Source organism: Cyanistes caeruleus, chromosome 8 (assembly GCF_971803275.1).
Source record: "Cyanistes caeruleus chromosome 8, bCyaCae1.hap1.1, whole genome shotgun sequence".
Taxonomy (NCBI): Eukaryota; Metazoa; Chordata; class Aves; order Passeriformes; family Paridae; genus Cyanistes; species Cyanistes caeruleus.
In genome coordinates this window covers 18,656,184-18,671,753 of record NC_141708.1, presented here as the reverse complement: position 1 = coordinate 18,671,753, position 15,570 = coordinate 18,656,184, and the positions used below count along the sequence as shown (strand labels likewise).

The 15,570-nt window shown below is 42.6% G+C and overlaps 1 protein-coding gene across 12 annotated transcripts in view; it reads right to left on the bottom strand.

Annotated features, from left to right (window-relative positions):
• The window catches only part of MARCHF8 (membrane associated ring-CH-type finger 8), an 89,484-nt gene extending 82,550 nt beyond the window's left edge, over positions 1–6,934 (bottom strand). For 2 of the 12 annotated variants that reach the window (XM_023929549.2, XM_086899936.1), the window contains exon 1: positions 6,040–6,510. The gene's annotated coding sequence lies outside the window, so the exon portion shown is untranslated. Of the gene's footprint in view, positions 1–4,833; positions 4,908–5,047; positions 5,177–5,489; positions 5,987–6,039; positions 6,511–6,756 lie in introns of those variants that run through there. The other 10 variants (XM_086899932.1, XM_086899938.1, XM_086899934.1 and 7 more) reach the window with 10 other exon arrangements.
• Between the last annotated feature and the right edge of the window lie 8,636 nt (positions 6,935–15,570).

The window sequence follows — 15,570 nt, the reverse complement described above, 5'->3', positions numbered from 1 at the left end:
TTCAAGGCTTCAATAGGAAAATACTGCATAAGAACACCAATGTGTTTAGAAGGCTGAAATCTGATCTTGTTTTTATTGGCTTCTGCTTTATTATGCCAAGAGCAAAGTTAAAACTCCCATATTTTAATTAAACTTGCTACTGTTTTTTTGCTAATTCCCAAGATCAAGCCAGCCTGACAAGAATCATGTAATTTTACAAGGGTACCTCCCTCCACCCCCTTACGTTATCAAACATTAATTTTGCGAAGACTCTGCTGCATCATGCCAGCTCTAATTTAGTACCAGTATTTTAAATTTCTTCTAAGTCTTCAGAAGGCCTTGCAGCAGAAGAAGGCCATTCCATAGCAGAAGGATGAGTACAGCCTGAGATCCTGCATTTGAATCCTGTGGTTCTGTGTTTCATAGGGGCCACTCACCCATGTGGCCCATCTTATGTTTAAAAAGCACCATCTCCATGGGCTTTGGCCCAGGGTGAGGCTGCAGTTATCAGTTGTGACATTGCAATTTATATTCCATTCTTTCTGCAACATCTAAAGTTCCAGCAATTATGTGACATTTAGCCAACAGGTTCAGAAGTTACTGGCAATGTGATTGCATAAGCCTACTTCCCCATAGAGAACAGATTAAAAAGAAAAATCCAAGAACCTTACAAATACCATGATACAGATGTCAACTGAGTTGCAGGAAACTAAGGTATGCATAGGTGAAGTCCCTGAAACTGGAAAACAGGCCAGAAGCAGGAAAAAAGACTCAGATTTCCTGTCTCTCACAAAAAAACCCTTTAGCAGCAAGTGAACTTCCTCTTCTTTTTAAAGCTAAGCAGATTTTTTCTTCTCATTGAAACAAGACAGCATTTAGTTCAGTATGCATTTATCATGTTTGGTGTAAAAAACCCTTTCCTCTAGAGACCATTTGCAATGTCAAAGACCAGCAAATCTTCAGCCTGCCTGCTTTGTCAATTATTTGCATGCACATACATAGGTACACATATAGATACATTTTATGGAAGCAGCTTCATAGTAAATCAATAGTCACAGATTGTGCTGGAGAAAAAATACTGACAACTGTCCTTCCTTGTCCTGGCACTTCCAGTTCAGATTTGGCAGGCAAGCTCAAGATGATTATCCTAAAAGCTCTAACAGTAATCACAGTTAAAAGGACATTTTGGATGCAGAACTGCAAGGGGAACTCACATCATTTACTAGAAAGGAACGAAAAATCAAAACCTACTGTCAACTTCAGAAAGAGCCAGACTGCTCCCATGTATGCATCCTTCTCTGTCATCACCTATGGGAAACTATTACCTCATGCTCTTCACATTCCTCCAGCATGCCAGACTTAACCAGGCTTATGTATGATGAACCAAAAAGCCACTGCCAGCTTTCACTTTCTATCTATTGCAGCAGAGTTCATCATGCTGTTAAACACAAGTCCCTTAAGAGTGGTTTGCTGAAGGAGGCCATGTAAAACATGCAAAAAGGAGACAAAATTGCACTCAGATAGGGCAAGCAGAGTAATTTGCAAGAATTTCTTGCTATAGTGTGACCCATGTTATGAAACCATGGCAGAGCCCTGTATTGCATCACTTCCCGTTCTCTAATCCATCAATCTTCCCATAAATATTTATATGCACATAGAAAAAAAAATACATACACAGAAATATGCCACATTTTTCCATTAGCCTTTCTCTTCTGACTGATGCATTCGTAGTTACAAGAGATTATAACAAGGATTGGCATAGTAGTGAATCACCCTCAATAGCACACTGCGCTTTTACAACTAGAAATAGAGGGATCAGAGAGATTAATCCTCTGTCCTGGATGAGACAAGGAGCCAGTGACAGGGAAAGCAAATATAAATAGGCAGAGAAGGCTTTGTCTTGCTACAGCTCCCATTGGTTTTGAAGGAGTCTCTTCTACAAAGAAATGCTTTAGGAGACCTTTACGGATGACATTAAACAAAGACATCCCTTTTGTAAATCCTGCAGTAATTTGGAGATGAGGGGTTCCCACTAATAATCCTGTGGTATCATCTTCCCTCTCCCAGGAAAGTAAAGGCCAGGTCCACGGCCAAGAGAAGTGCTTACAGTAGAAGATCTGACTGAACACTCCCTCAGTGTTTAAAGGGTGCTATAGGGCAGGTTGTTCAGAGTCAGTTTGTTGCTTCCTTCAATTAATGGTGCTCAAATGGTCCTCTAGAGGCAAAATTCACCCAAATCCCATGTCTAGAAGCCAGTTTCTAGTTTCAGTCCTAGAAGTCATGGCAATGTGTAGACCCCCACACATGTGGTGTTTCCATGGAAATTCTTGTGTAATGAGAAAGCAGAACTTCAAACTCAGTTCTAGCAATAAGAACAGAACACAACTCCCTTCCTCAAGCTGCACAATGGCACAGAGTTCTTAGCAGTAAGTAAGTCTGAGTGACAAATTATTCTGGTCATTAGAATCAGCAGATCAGACCCAGGGGAAGCCTATCTATTTATCCAGAAGCATTGGGGTTTTTTTCCCCCTATAGATACTCTTCCTTGCAGGCTCAGTACACACACTAAAGAGGAACCAAAGCTTTTTAAAAATAAAGCACATTTGAGAGGAAGAGATGTAAAAAGGATTAGTATACTTTTTTTAAAAATTAGCAACTTTACATGAAAACTGGAACCCTATTCTTTTTTTTTTCTTCTTTTTTTGGTTTGTTGCCTTAGAGTTTGTCACCTATCTTTCCTTCCTTCCCCTGTTATCCAATTGACCTTTAGATTCAAAGAGAGAAGTTTCTCACCCTGTGTGGAGGACATGACAGAAGTCAAGTTACCAGCTCAAAAAAGAACAGCTGACAGCATTTGTATTCCTTGTAATGAACCTCTTATCCTGGGTAGTGCATAAACACTTGATCTTACTGAAGCCACGACCAAACTGGGAGACAAACTCAGCCCTAGCTGTGGTAGCAGAGACCAGCAGTTAGATGATGTTCTTAAGTCAAATGCCTTTTTTCCCAAGGAGAAACTCTGAAGTTCATCTGCAGCCTCACCTGCAAAATGGACTGGTGACGTATTCTGTCCTGATGCCCTTTGAAGGACACAGAAACTCTGAAGGGCAGATAAAGAGGCAAACCCAGCTGATACACAGGATTTACCTACCCCCAAAATATACAAAATTCCATATGAATTTTGGCTATGTATTTTGCAAGGTTTACAGCTGGGATCCTTAAATGAGTCTCCAGGGATAAAGTACTCATCTACTACCTTTATATCATGTAACTATGGAAAATCTCAGCCACACTTTCTAGAACCTTTCACTATTTTCCACCCATTACACATAGGTAATATATGTGTATTTCATCTAAAATTTCCAACACTGCTTTCAGTTGAGTCCATTCTGAGAGGTCAAATTCAAGATTTGCTACTAAGCCCTGACACCCCTTACCTGCAGGTACCAAATGTGAGCTCCAGGGTGGCACTCATTTTAAAAGACAGAGAAGTTTAACAGTCATTTGCAAACACCTTTGATCTAGGTCAGCCCAAACATGATAACCAGCAGGACATATAATAAAGGCCAGCCTTCCTTCTCAGTCCCAGGGGAAAAGAAACTGCTGATGGTTGAGATTTCTTGCGTTGGTGAACTGTCTGGCTATCTGGTGATGAGTTACATTTAAGAGTAACAAAGCTCTTAAAGCATACTTTTAATTGCAAAAAGACCACGCTTCCAGAGGCTCTTGTCCCTTTACCTGCCCCAGAATCAATAAACACTATGTAATCTGTTATTTGGTTTTTTAATGTTTCGCATAAATGTGGACACCTTGATAAAATCCCACAGAAACATTGTGGGAAGCAGTGAAAAATAATCTGATTTAGAAATTATGAGTTCTTTTGGGAAGTTTTCAGTAAAATCTAAACAGAATTAGAAAAACTGACCCTATCTCAGTGAAGAGCATTTCAACAATCTGGAGCTGTGAAAATTCACAGCAAGCAAAGCCCACCCAGCAAGTGTAATGCCAGCTCTGCTATGCTACATCAAGCTGCCACCAGATCTTCGCAGTCAATCCACAAGTCAGCAAAATAAAAGTCCCAGCAAACCTTGCACGGGTTCTGTCTCACTATGGAAATTAATACAGTGAATTAGATGTGCAATTTACATGGTTCACACAGTTCCTGCAGCAGCTAGCACTAGATGCTCCCAAGAAAGAACTGACATGAGCAGTAAATCCAGGAAGTCCCCCAGGAAGATTTCCACTCCACCTTATGCCCTGGAAGTTTTTCCCAGACTTCAAGCTTTTCATTCCTTATAGCCTTCTACAGTTTTGCTACAGTCCAAGCACAAGGTTGTTCAGGGTTCCTGGAAATTCCTTCCTTCAGTGCCTGTTAATTTTTTATGGTCCATCTACAGGCTCTTAAAGAATGCTAGTTAAACACTTCTACAGGATCAAGAGTTCCTTCCTTATATTTTTTTGGGGGAGGGTGGAAGGGCAGAACAAGAACAAAACTAAATAAAAAACAATTAGGAGAAAAAAAAAGAAGAAACCTCATTCCTGTTTTCATTTTTTCCTGGCAGATAGCCACGCACTCTCTATTAATCACATTTTCTAGAGCTAGTTACACTCAGGCCCACTTAGGCCTGACTGAGGTAAATGGCAGAAAAGACTCTCAGCAGGAGACTGTATTTTCTCATTCAGCAGGATCAATTCAGGGCTTGTAACAACCACCTTCAACTCCTTCTCTGAGCAGCATTATTACTGGAAGCTGTCACATTCCTGCAGCAGTCTGCCTTCCCCACTAAGGTCAGTGTTTGGAAGAGCAGTAAGGAAATCAGTCTGTCAGACACTGTGGTACATTGCCTAAAGTACCTGTGACAGCCTCAGCAGCTGGGAAATCCTTTCACCCTCGAACATGGGAGAGTTGCTTGTCCAAAATGTTGGATCTAAAATAACAGAAGTTGAAATAAAAAACCAAAACATATCGGAAGCTTGTCCAACATGCTGAATTAATGTGTCCTCTTAACAGTTAAGACTGTGCAAAAGCAGCCTGGGAACAGGTGTTTTTTCTAGCACCAGACCTCACCTGAACATCTCCAACAATTCTAGCCCCATATCCATACACTGAGGCATGAACAGCATGCAGCTTTTTCCCCAAAACAGAAAATTGCTTCTTTTTAACTAGTTTATAAGCAGAACTGCTGGCTAGGGCTATCTGAAAGCCAAGTAAAAAAATAATATATCAAAAGAATGACAAAAACCCAACACCATAACAACAAATATTCAGCAAATTGTTAACTTCTTAAATTTACATTAGACCTAAATCACACAAAGTTCCCAGTAAAAGGGCATCTGTTCAGACTTCAGCAGTCCTACAGTTTTCAGCAACCGCAGCAGAATCAAGTCTCACTTTGTCCGAGCAGCCACGGGGCTGCTCTGAGGAGAGTCTGGCACCAAACAGTTTGGGCTACAGCGGAGAAGCTGCTAACATTCCCAGCAGGTATTATTATTCCAGGGCCAGGGCATACCCTTTAGACTGGAACATTGACGTTTCCAGCAGTCCTGGTCCTCAGGCAGGCTTAGCAAAACTCTGCATCAGGAGAAATTGATCTATGTTGACAGATTTCAAACAAAATACTTTAGGTCTAATAAATAAAGTGGTTTTCAAAGAAAACTTTTCTCTGAAAATGTTTGACTAGGACTGTTGCTAGATCAAGCTCAGCCTCATCTGACACTACTCCAAACCAATTTTAGAAGCACAGATTCATAAAGACTGCTGCTGCTTTAGCTGAAGCGTTACTGTCAGACCGGCTCTCTCCCACCCACATCTTCCTTCCAATATCTCTTTCCACCTCCAGTCAAGCTCTAGCTAAATTGTCCCTTCTGTGTTTATGCTGCTGGGTTATTTCACAGATTTGCGATGCTCGGAAGTAGAGCAGTCCTTTGCCAACTGCAGGGCTGAGCCGCCTGCCCTCCTGCACTGCGGTTCGAGACCAACTGCTCCGGCACTGGCACACGGCAATTCTCGCTTTGCTCGCACTTTTAGCATGCTAAAATGAGGAGAAGTTAAAGTGTTACCGTTTGGAACAAGTCGAGCACTACTCTGCCTGCCAACTAGCTCCAGGAAGCATGAAGGAATTCTGACTATTTCTTAGTCTGCCGTGAAACTTCATGATTCCTTACGAACACGCTGCGACCAGCACATCTAGCGCGCTGTTTTCTCTCTGGCGGATCTCTGTTCCACGTCGCTCACGGAACGCGAATTCGCCTCCTCCTCCTAACGGGACACCTGGTGCCGACACGGTCCCTTTCCCACAGCTGCTCGCCTCTCGGTTTCCCCGCAGCAACACTAATGCTCCCAGCGCCGGCCCCGGCAGCTGAGGCTGTGCAGACAAAGACGGCGGAGGTGGGAAAGCCTCTTACCAGGAATTAGGTGCCGCTTCCCCAGCTCCGACAGAGGAGCGCCCGCCCCAGCGGCCCCGCTGCCCCTGCCCCGGCCGAGGCGGCGCTGCACGGTCCGGCGGGGAGCCGGGCAGGCCCGCACCGCCCGCCGCTCGCCCAGGAGCGCCTCACCTGCCGGACCGGCGGGGCGGGCGGCTGCCGGCGGGGCCGGGACGAGCGGCGGCCGCTGGGCAGCGACCCCGGGGCAGGCGGCCCCCGCACCGACCCGCCCTGGGCCGCCCCCGGGCCCGGCCTCGGCGCCCGGCCTCGCGGCGCCGGAGGGGCGCCGGACCCGGCTCGGGCCCCGCGGAGGAAACGGCGGCTGCCCGCGGCCAGGGCGGCGGCCGAGCCTACCTCGGTGGTGCCCCGCACAGGGCCCGGGCCGGCGGCTCCTCCTCCGGCTGCGGCGGCTGCTGCTGCCCATGCCCGGGGCCAGGAGGCGGCGGGCCGTGGGGCCGGGAGGCTCTCCGCCAGGCCGGTCTCCCCCAGCTCTCCCCCGGCTCCTGTTTACCGCGGCTCCCCGGGCCGGGCTGCCTGTCAGCGCGCCGCCCCGCCCCGGCCCGCCCCCGCCGCCATGGCCCGGAGCAGCACGGGCAGGCGAGGCGGCCGCTCCGCGGCGGGACGCGGCTGTCCCGGCAGCTGTCCCGGCGCCTCCCGCTGGAGCCGCCCCGCTCCGAGCCTCGCCCCGGGAGCGCGCTCCGGGCACCTGCGCTCCGGGCCGGGCGGCACCGGCACCGGCACCGGCCCCGGCGGGGAGCGGCAGGCGACAGTCGGCAGCGGAGCGAGTGCGGTCCGGCTGTCCTGAGCTCAGCACTCAGCCCTGCGGGGTGCTGCTGTCGCTACTGGCCAGGGTAAAACGGCTCGCGCTTTAGTGGGTAGAATAAAACGTCCTAACCTCATAGGGTGCCATTTGATTTTTTCAAAACGTATGTATGCTGAAAGCCTGAAGATGGCTTATAGCTGTCGTCGTAAGGTGTTTTGTATTCATCGCTCACCTGCACTTATTGATTTACCAGCAAAAAAATATGTCAACAAAAAGCTTCGAGTTTGCCTCGTATCTGGGTGCCATACTCTGTTGCTATTTTACACTTTTGTTATGCAAGCAGGATACTTTAATCGTTTCTTTCCAAAGATACCTGTCTCCTGAGATACGCTGGAATAGGTGAACTATACTATTGAGGTGAATTTTACAGGGGGAAAAAGCAAAGAGAGTGTTAGGAGAATAAGGGAGTTTTCTGTGTTCAGGCATGATGTCTATCCCACTTGGGAATAAGTGAAAAGAACAGGAAAATAGGCAGCTTCACTGCAGTTTCTGTCAGTGCAGCAGACAAGAAAGCAGATACTGTTCAGAGAATAAAACAGAAAACAAGGAAACCTCCTGACCTGACATGAAAATGCATTCACTAAACCTAAGCTGAAATTTTCATCTTCTGAGTCTGCACTTTTTCACAATAATTTACAGGGCTCCAGGGAGATTGCATTTACCCATCGAGAACATGTGCAAAAAGCATAAAATAGTAAGGTAACCCCTTTTCATGCAGAGACCACCCTCTACAGAAAAATGACATCAGGTTTGCAGAGCACAGAGAAGCTGTCTTTGCATTGCAGAGTTAGCACCCAGCACCCCCACGTAGTGAAACTGGGAGAAGCACCACCCAGGGTGTGAGGTATGTCTTCCCGGGAAGAGGAGAGTGTGTGTAGAACTCCAATTTAGTCTTATGTAGATTTAAGTTAACAAACTCAGATTGTATCTCTTTATAAAACTGTGTATGGAAACATGCATATGTGATGATAACCGTTGTCCCCTTGACAGGCAGCGTAGGTTTGTACAGAGAACCAGTACTGCTGCCTTACCTTGAGGCCACTGGGATTTCTCAAGGTGGGCTCTTTCCTTCCTTCACACTCTCAATCCATTTTGTCATATGGCTTGTTTGTTTTTTTAAAATTATTTTTTGGGCTAGGATTATATTCCACTTTGGGAACAGCATGGCTCACTACTCAGTGCTGTGTGCCAGGAAAAGGGCCTGCAGACACAACTGGAATAGGAGTAGATATTATACAGAAAAATAGTCACACAGAGCAGAGGTTTTCCAGGCAAACTAGAATAACTAGGGATTAGGCCTGAAATGAAGGAAGCCACAATAAGCTACTTTGCAGATCTAAGCTTTTCCTGTGTTTTGCAATTATTACTCCTTGGTCTCTGTTTCCCCGGAAAGCTTGTCTAGTATTTTAACACGTTTTTCTTAGCTTAAAGTCTCAGCAACAGCCTCCTGAATACAGGACTGCAGAGCTGAGACTAAAGCCTCAATACAGAAGGGCAAACACTACTGTGGAACGTCCTGAATGCCTTACAGCCCTCAGTAGAAAATGCAGACCTGAGCTGTTGCAAATGTTCCCCCCCAAACATGAAGCTAATTTAAAAATCAGCAAAGAATGAATAAACTTAAGCTAAAGGCCATTAGTCAAATGGAAATAATAAATTCTTCCAGATAGTGTTGCTGTTTGAAACCTGAGAAGATACAAGGTTTTAAAAAATCATGGGAATGGAACAGAACAGTTCCATTTTGCTAATTGAATAGCTCTAGGTCAGAATTACAGAAAAAGCATAGTTTAGGAATGTGTGCCTAGAAATGTCACACTTAGCTGAAGAACTGATTGATCTGCAGAGAGAGCTGCCCTGATGCCCTGCACACAAGATCTGGACTGTGAGCACACACATGGCCTTACTTGCCATCAACAACAAACTAATTTTATTGAATTTATTTAAAAAGGTGAAACAAAATTACCTCTATGACTAGGAGACTCCAATACTTTGTAGAAGCAACACAGATCTGGCATATGGTTACAAGTCTATGCTTTTTAGAAATACTCTTAGCACAAAGACCTGGAGAGTGGTGCGGGGCAGAAACCCTGAATAGTAACAGCTGTTGTGTAATTGTGTCCTTTTTTGGTCCTTAGTTATTACAATACATACAGTAGTTATGTAGAAAAGCATAATTCATTTTCCCAGATAATTACAAATGATCTTTTTGTCTACAGTGTTGGTCTGAGCACCTGCATGTTTCCATAGCAACTCCACAATATTTCAGGGATTAGTTTGTAATTCCACTGTGTTTTGGGTCTAGTTTTTCTCCAAGCCAGCTCAGTTTCTCTAGTTCCTTCCATCAGCATCTCCTGAGCTGTGTGTTCTCCCATCTGTTCACTCTCTTGTATGCACATTACTGGCCAAAATAAAGTGATATTTCTCCAAAAGTTCTCTTATGACCTTATGTTTTACTGAAGGTGAGCCGAGGATTCATTCCTTCCTGTGCTGTTGTTCTGCTGGTTTCTGCCTGTGCTAGGTGAATAAAACAGATTCTGGTAGGAGAAGGGAAAAGTGGAGTCATCAGGGAAGGTGAGCAGAAAGGATGGGAATTCAAGCAGAAAGATCAACAGAAATAAAATAAAGTTTACATCCTTCCTGACTGATCATGGAATCAGCTTTTATCAGAAAGGCACCAGATTTCTAAGGTTAAATCACCTTTAACAAAAAACACTGCCAGAGCACCAAGAAGGTGATTTGGAGACATCTTAACAAACGTTTTTTCAAAGCACTTGAAATTCATCAAACTTTCTTCAGTCTCACATGCAGGATATAAATCAGTACTATAGCACATACATTTTACTAAAACCTGGCCTTTGAAAATCACTATGATGATTTGAAGCACATCTCTGGGACAGAGTGGTATGAGCCATTAAAATCTCACATGGAAAAAGCAGGAAAAAAAGAGCATTTCTGCCTGCAAAGCGAACTGTAACCTTTCTCCCAGTGCAGTGCTGTAAGACCCTGGTACGCTGTGGATGCAGCACAGTGGCTGCAGCCAGCCCTACACACAGCAGGTTTAATCTGGCATGGTGTGTGACAAACAGGCATATGACAACACACCCCAGCAGACTTCAGCAACTCTTCAGCAGTCATGTGAGGGTGCCTTTGAAGACTGACAAGATTGGATACAGCTTTGAATCTGTCTCAGAGCAGATAAGCTTTTGAAGTAATAAAGCCTAACCCAGGCCTCAAAAACACTATCCTCTGTAGAAGCTTTCAGAGGTTATCTTCTCCTTTCTGAGCCTCAAAACTAAAGGCTGAAACACAACAAACTGACCTTTTGAGGTGATTTGTCTAGGTAAAACTAGTCATCTGGGCATGGGTGAACTGGCTCTAGAGAAATCCAATCCACAACATTAAGGTGTCACACTTGATTAAAGCTCTCAGCACTGCAAGCCATTGTCATTTAGTATCCAAATGAAAAAAGAGCAGAAAGTACCTTGATCCCTCCTTTGTATCCCAGTCAATTTAATGCTTATCCAAGGCAGGATATGCACTACTAAGAAAAAAGTGAAGATCAGAGACAAGTGATGCTTCTCCAGAAGTTAGGTGGTACGGCAATTGGGTCTAGGGCTCACCATGTTCTTCCCCTGCTTTGGAAGAGAGAGAAAAAAATAAAGCTTTCTTCTCTACTGACAAAAATTTGGAAAAAGGATCTGGCCAGTTAGCTTCACTTTCACATTTGTTACTCAGACCATTAAGGAATGCATAGAAAGTAATTTATGCCATATCCAAATATGCAGAGGAGGAATGACATTTTCTGAGCCTACCTCTTAGCAGCCAATGCTCAGCTTTGGCTCTCCCCACTGCAATTAACAGATTGCATGCAACCGACATGCAGATGTGGTGAAGGCATAAAAACAGGCTGTCTGGTTCTGTGTAACAAACCCCACACACCATCTTCCTCAGAAGCACAGCTATTGTGCTGAACTCAGCCACATGTTCCCCTTACAGTGCTTTCCTACATTTTTTTCCTCATACTCTTAACAAATGCTATTTACATCCTGTCCAGACTAGATGAAGATTAATAATATGAAGCATTTCTATGGGACCTCCTTGTAAGAACCCTGGGCATATTTCACCTGGTATTATTTTAATAATTTTAATTTTAGCAGCCTCCACTGTAACAGTACTGTAAGCACCTTACAGCCAAATACACAATTCAGGAAAATGGGAACCAGAGAACTGCAGATGACAAAATATAAAGTAAAATTAGAGGAGAATTAGAGGACAGCAAGCATAATCAAGGCTCTGTAATAGTAAAGACAGTAAATTGCTACCATAAAAAAAAGGAAAAAAAAAAGATGAGTAAGAGGGGATGTGATTTAAAGACAGAACATACTGAATATTCAGGAGACACTCTTCTCCCTTTCTCATAACACTAGACCAAATGAATTTCAATTTAAAAATGATAAGAAATTCAAAACTACAGAGAAAGAAAATTCTTTTCACATTACACATACAAATAAGTGAAACCATGAATCTATGAAGATTCAAAAATAGTTTTAGACCTTTATGGACCTCCAAATTAATATGATACTGCACACTGAGATAGCAAGTTCTTCACAATTCAGACTAGTCATTAGCATAGGAGGTATGATCCAGTGTCCTGGTCCTGAATACTTGGTTAGAGAATTTTTGCACCTTCTGAATTGCCTGTTACCTCCTATTCCCAGAGACAGATGGCAGGCTGGATGGATCTCAGGCTAATCCAGTCTATTTTGATCAGTCCTATGTCTCCCCAAAACAAACTACCTATGATCACTGGCAAGATGAAGAAATCCTGTCACTCAACTCTCAGTCTCAAGACCATGTTTAAAACTAAAGATATTTCAATACATCTGTGTTGTAACTTTGCATCAGCCAGTGCAGGTTTTTAGGAAATAAGGCCCATTATGGGCAATGGTTTCAGCACTTAAGTATAAGATTCAGGCAAAATAAATCTAAGTCTCATTAGTTCAAGTGAAAAAAAAAAAAATACTGTCTGCACATTAAGTTTATGGATAGGAGGGAGAGATAAAAGCTTATTCACATTTTAAAAAAATCATATGCATTTCTAAAAAAAAACCCCTCACACAGCGAGAAAGAAGAAAGGGTATTTTGAAACCCCTGATTTTTCCTTTTTAGAAAACTTCAGTATTTTCATTTCCTGCTCATTAACACTCAATCACATACCATGTAAATAATACTATTTTTGTGATTAGGTACTGTCTTGAATTTCTGGTGCTGGGCAGAACACCTAATTTCAGCAATAATTCGCCATCCAGATGTGATTAGAATATAATTCTTATGGAGTTATATATACACTTCCTATATATATGGTACAGACTAATCAGTCTTTCTGAAGATTGGATTAAAAAGGATTGAAATAGCCTTAAAGTGTGGTTTAGAAATAAATTTCTGCCACTGACAAACTGGAAAGCTTTTTGAATTGCAAGGCTAGGCAAGACAGATAGTAAGGAGTGGTCACTTTACTGGCATACATTCCTCACACACCTCTGAATTTATACTTTCATATCCTCATCCTGTATCCATAAGAAAAAAACAGCAACACTAGTAATTTTAAAATAAGAAATTACGGGGACATGGGGGATTTTTTACCAGACATATCCAGTAAACACAGCTAAACATAGCATCTGACATAGCTTTGCTAACAGACACCTCTGAAATCCATCCCTGCAGGGTTAGTGGGAAGGGACAGAGAAGGGCTGTCTAGTCTTCTGTACATTAAGATTACCTAACAAACTACATCATGAAACACAGCATAGAAACAAGTTTTTGAGGTACTCTTCCATTCTGATTTTTTAAAAACCTTTGGAATTAGGAAAAGGAATGTACCCTATTTCTGACCTCCTCAAATTTGTTCAGAATGGGCTAAGTAAGGGTCATAAACAAATAATCACACTTTTTGGGGGGTAAATTTCATTATTGGACAAACCCAGAACTTTTTGCCATTTTTTTAATGCCTCTGCTGCCCTCTGGTGTTGCTTCTCTGCAGCTTCACACACAAAACGAATGCAAGAGAAATACAGAAAAATCTGCCACAACATCGTGGTGTGCAGAAGTTACGCATGAACGAATAGATTACGCTTCCAGATGTGGTTCTCAGTTACATAAATGTTCTCATGTAAGCAAGTGTGGCTCAGTGCTAATATAGATACCAGAAAAACTGTCAAATGCATCTCAAGATGAACCTGATTTACATAAAGATTGGAAAAACATGACCCAACACAAAAGCTGCAGGTGGAAGCAACTCCTTACAGGCAGAAGCAATGCCAAATCCACTATTTACACCCAAAAGTTGGTGCCCCACTACAAAAGCTGAAAGCTCTTGAAAAGAAAGCAAAGTGTCTGTAATTCATTATATGCAAAAAAACCTAGAAAAATTTCATTTTGTATTCTGCAGTATGAATTAACAATTCTAGCCTTGTCTACAACTGAAGCCTGTGAGCAGAAGGCACCGCTGCAATTACATCCCAGGGGACTGCAAACTGAATAGACAGAAATTACAAGGAGACAGACTTTTATCACAGTGGGCTTCTACAGATTACAGAGAAAGGAAGTATTTAATTCAAGACCCAAAACCATTTCTGACACCTCTGTGGTGCCTATAAATTTGACACAAGAATCCTAGAGATCATTCAACAAGAGATCAGCCTCGTTTTGCCTCACAGGTCCTCAAGCATAAATGAAACAAGTAAAAAGTATCAGCAGGAAGGTAGAGAAGAGCACACACCAAAGTAAGCGTACACCAAGTGAACACCAAAGTGTTCAACTTCCAGTATGTAAACTCTTTATAATAAAATAATCTTAATACTCAAACCCCAAAGCATTTTCGTAAGTTTACACAGTAAACAGTAATTAATCCACAGCAGAAACTAACACAGGACTTGGTAAAAGCCAACAGCATCTGAATTGACTGAAACAGTTCATTTCAAATGAAAGCGCTCTTGTGGCTGTACTACTGGTTGAAAATTAATGCCTGTAGCACTTTGTGAGAACAAAACCAATGGAGTTCTGAACAATAAGTATCTGTATTAAGTAGAATTAAAATGAAGTATAATAAAAATTATGAGAAGCTACACACAGAGAAATTAGATTATTAGTGCATTGCATATTCTAAAAAAGCACTTCATTATACATATGCAGAAAGGGAGAGTCAAGACTGAGATGTGACTCACAGACTTCCTACAATGTATTTGTTATGTAGTTATACTAAAATTTGAGTATGGCCATTCTAACACATTGCAAAAACGATTTCCTGACAGTTAAAATTTTGCAAAATTAGATTAAGTGATCACAGACCACATTATTTTAATTCCACTGCTTACCAAATCCCTACTGTACGTACAAAAATGCAACACCACCATCCTTAGAATGTTGCTGAGCTGTGTGTAATTATGGAGAGAACACTTGTATATTTTTCATGTTTCTTATTCTTTTCCTTCAGCATCAAATACTGTCCCATCCTGGTGATGGGACTCCAGGCAGTTCATGGTACGTAGCATGGCTCAGGACAACATGTTCGTCATATCACGAGAACTTCTTCCAGTAATAACAAGCACAGAAGTCACACACAGAATGACATCTTTATCTCTCTATTTTTATCATTATTATCTATCAGTGCCCAGAAGAATGATTGTGAACTTTTTATTCCAAGCTTATCACTCTGAAAACTCCAGGTTTAAGAAGCTTCAAGTGGACTGCATTAATGGATTTCCTCCAAGGATGAGATTCTTCAAGTTACTTCTCCCTCCTTCCGTGATCATCTTTCTTCTTTTTCATCCACCTTTTGACTGTCATTCCCATAAGCTGCTACCCTTTGACTGGAATGCAGCATAGATCATTTTCATACCATAACCAAGTAAATAGCTGAGGACTTAGACATCTAAGACAGGGACCGTGACATTTGATATCTACACACAACGTGGGGGGATTTTTGTGTTCTGGTGGTTTGTCGTAGGTTTTTTTATTAGTATTTTTGTACTAGAACACTTCATGCAACTTATGCTTATAAAAATATTTCACAAGCATTAAGGGTATGAAAGAATAAAGTCTTTCAGTAGGTACATTCCTCCAACAGCAGTTTCTGCAGTGGCTACATAGTCATTCCAGGCATCTGATGCATTTACTGAACTGCCTTTATACTGTATCAGCTGGAGGGGAGAAAGGTTAATACATGCCATTTATTTGACATCTGTTTTGCCTTTGCCAGTACACCTGTAAGACTTCAGGGGATTTATTTAAAGCACACAGAGTTGGTCAAACTATTCTTAAAGAAGCTGGTGGGAATTCTTCCCATC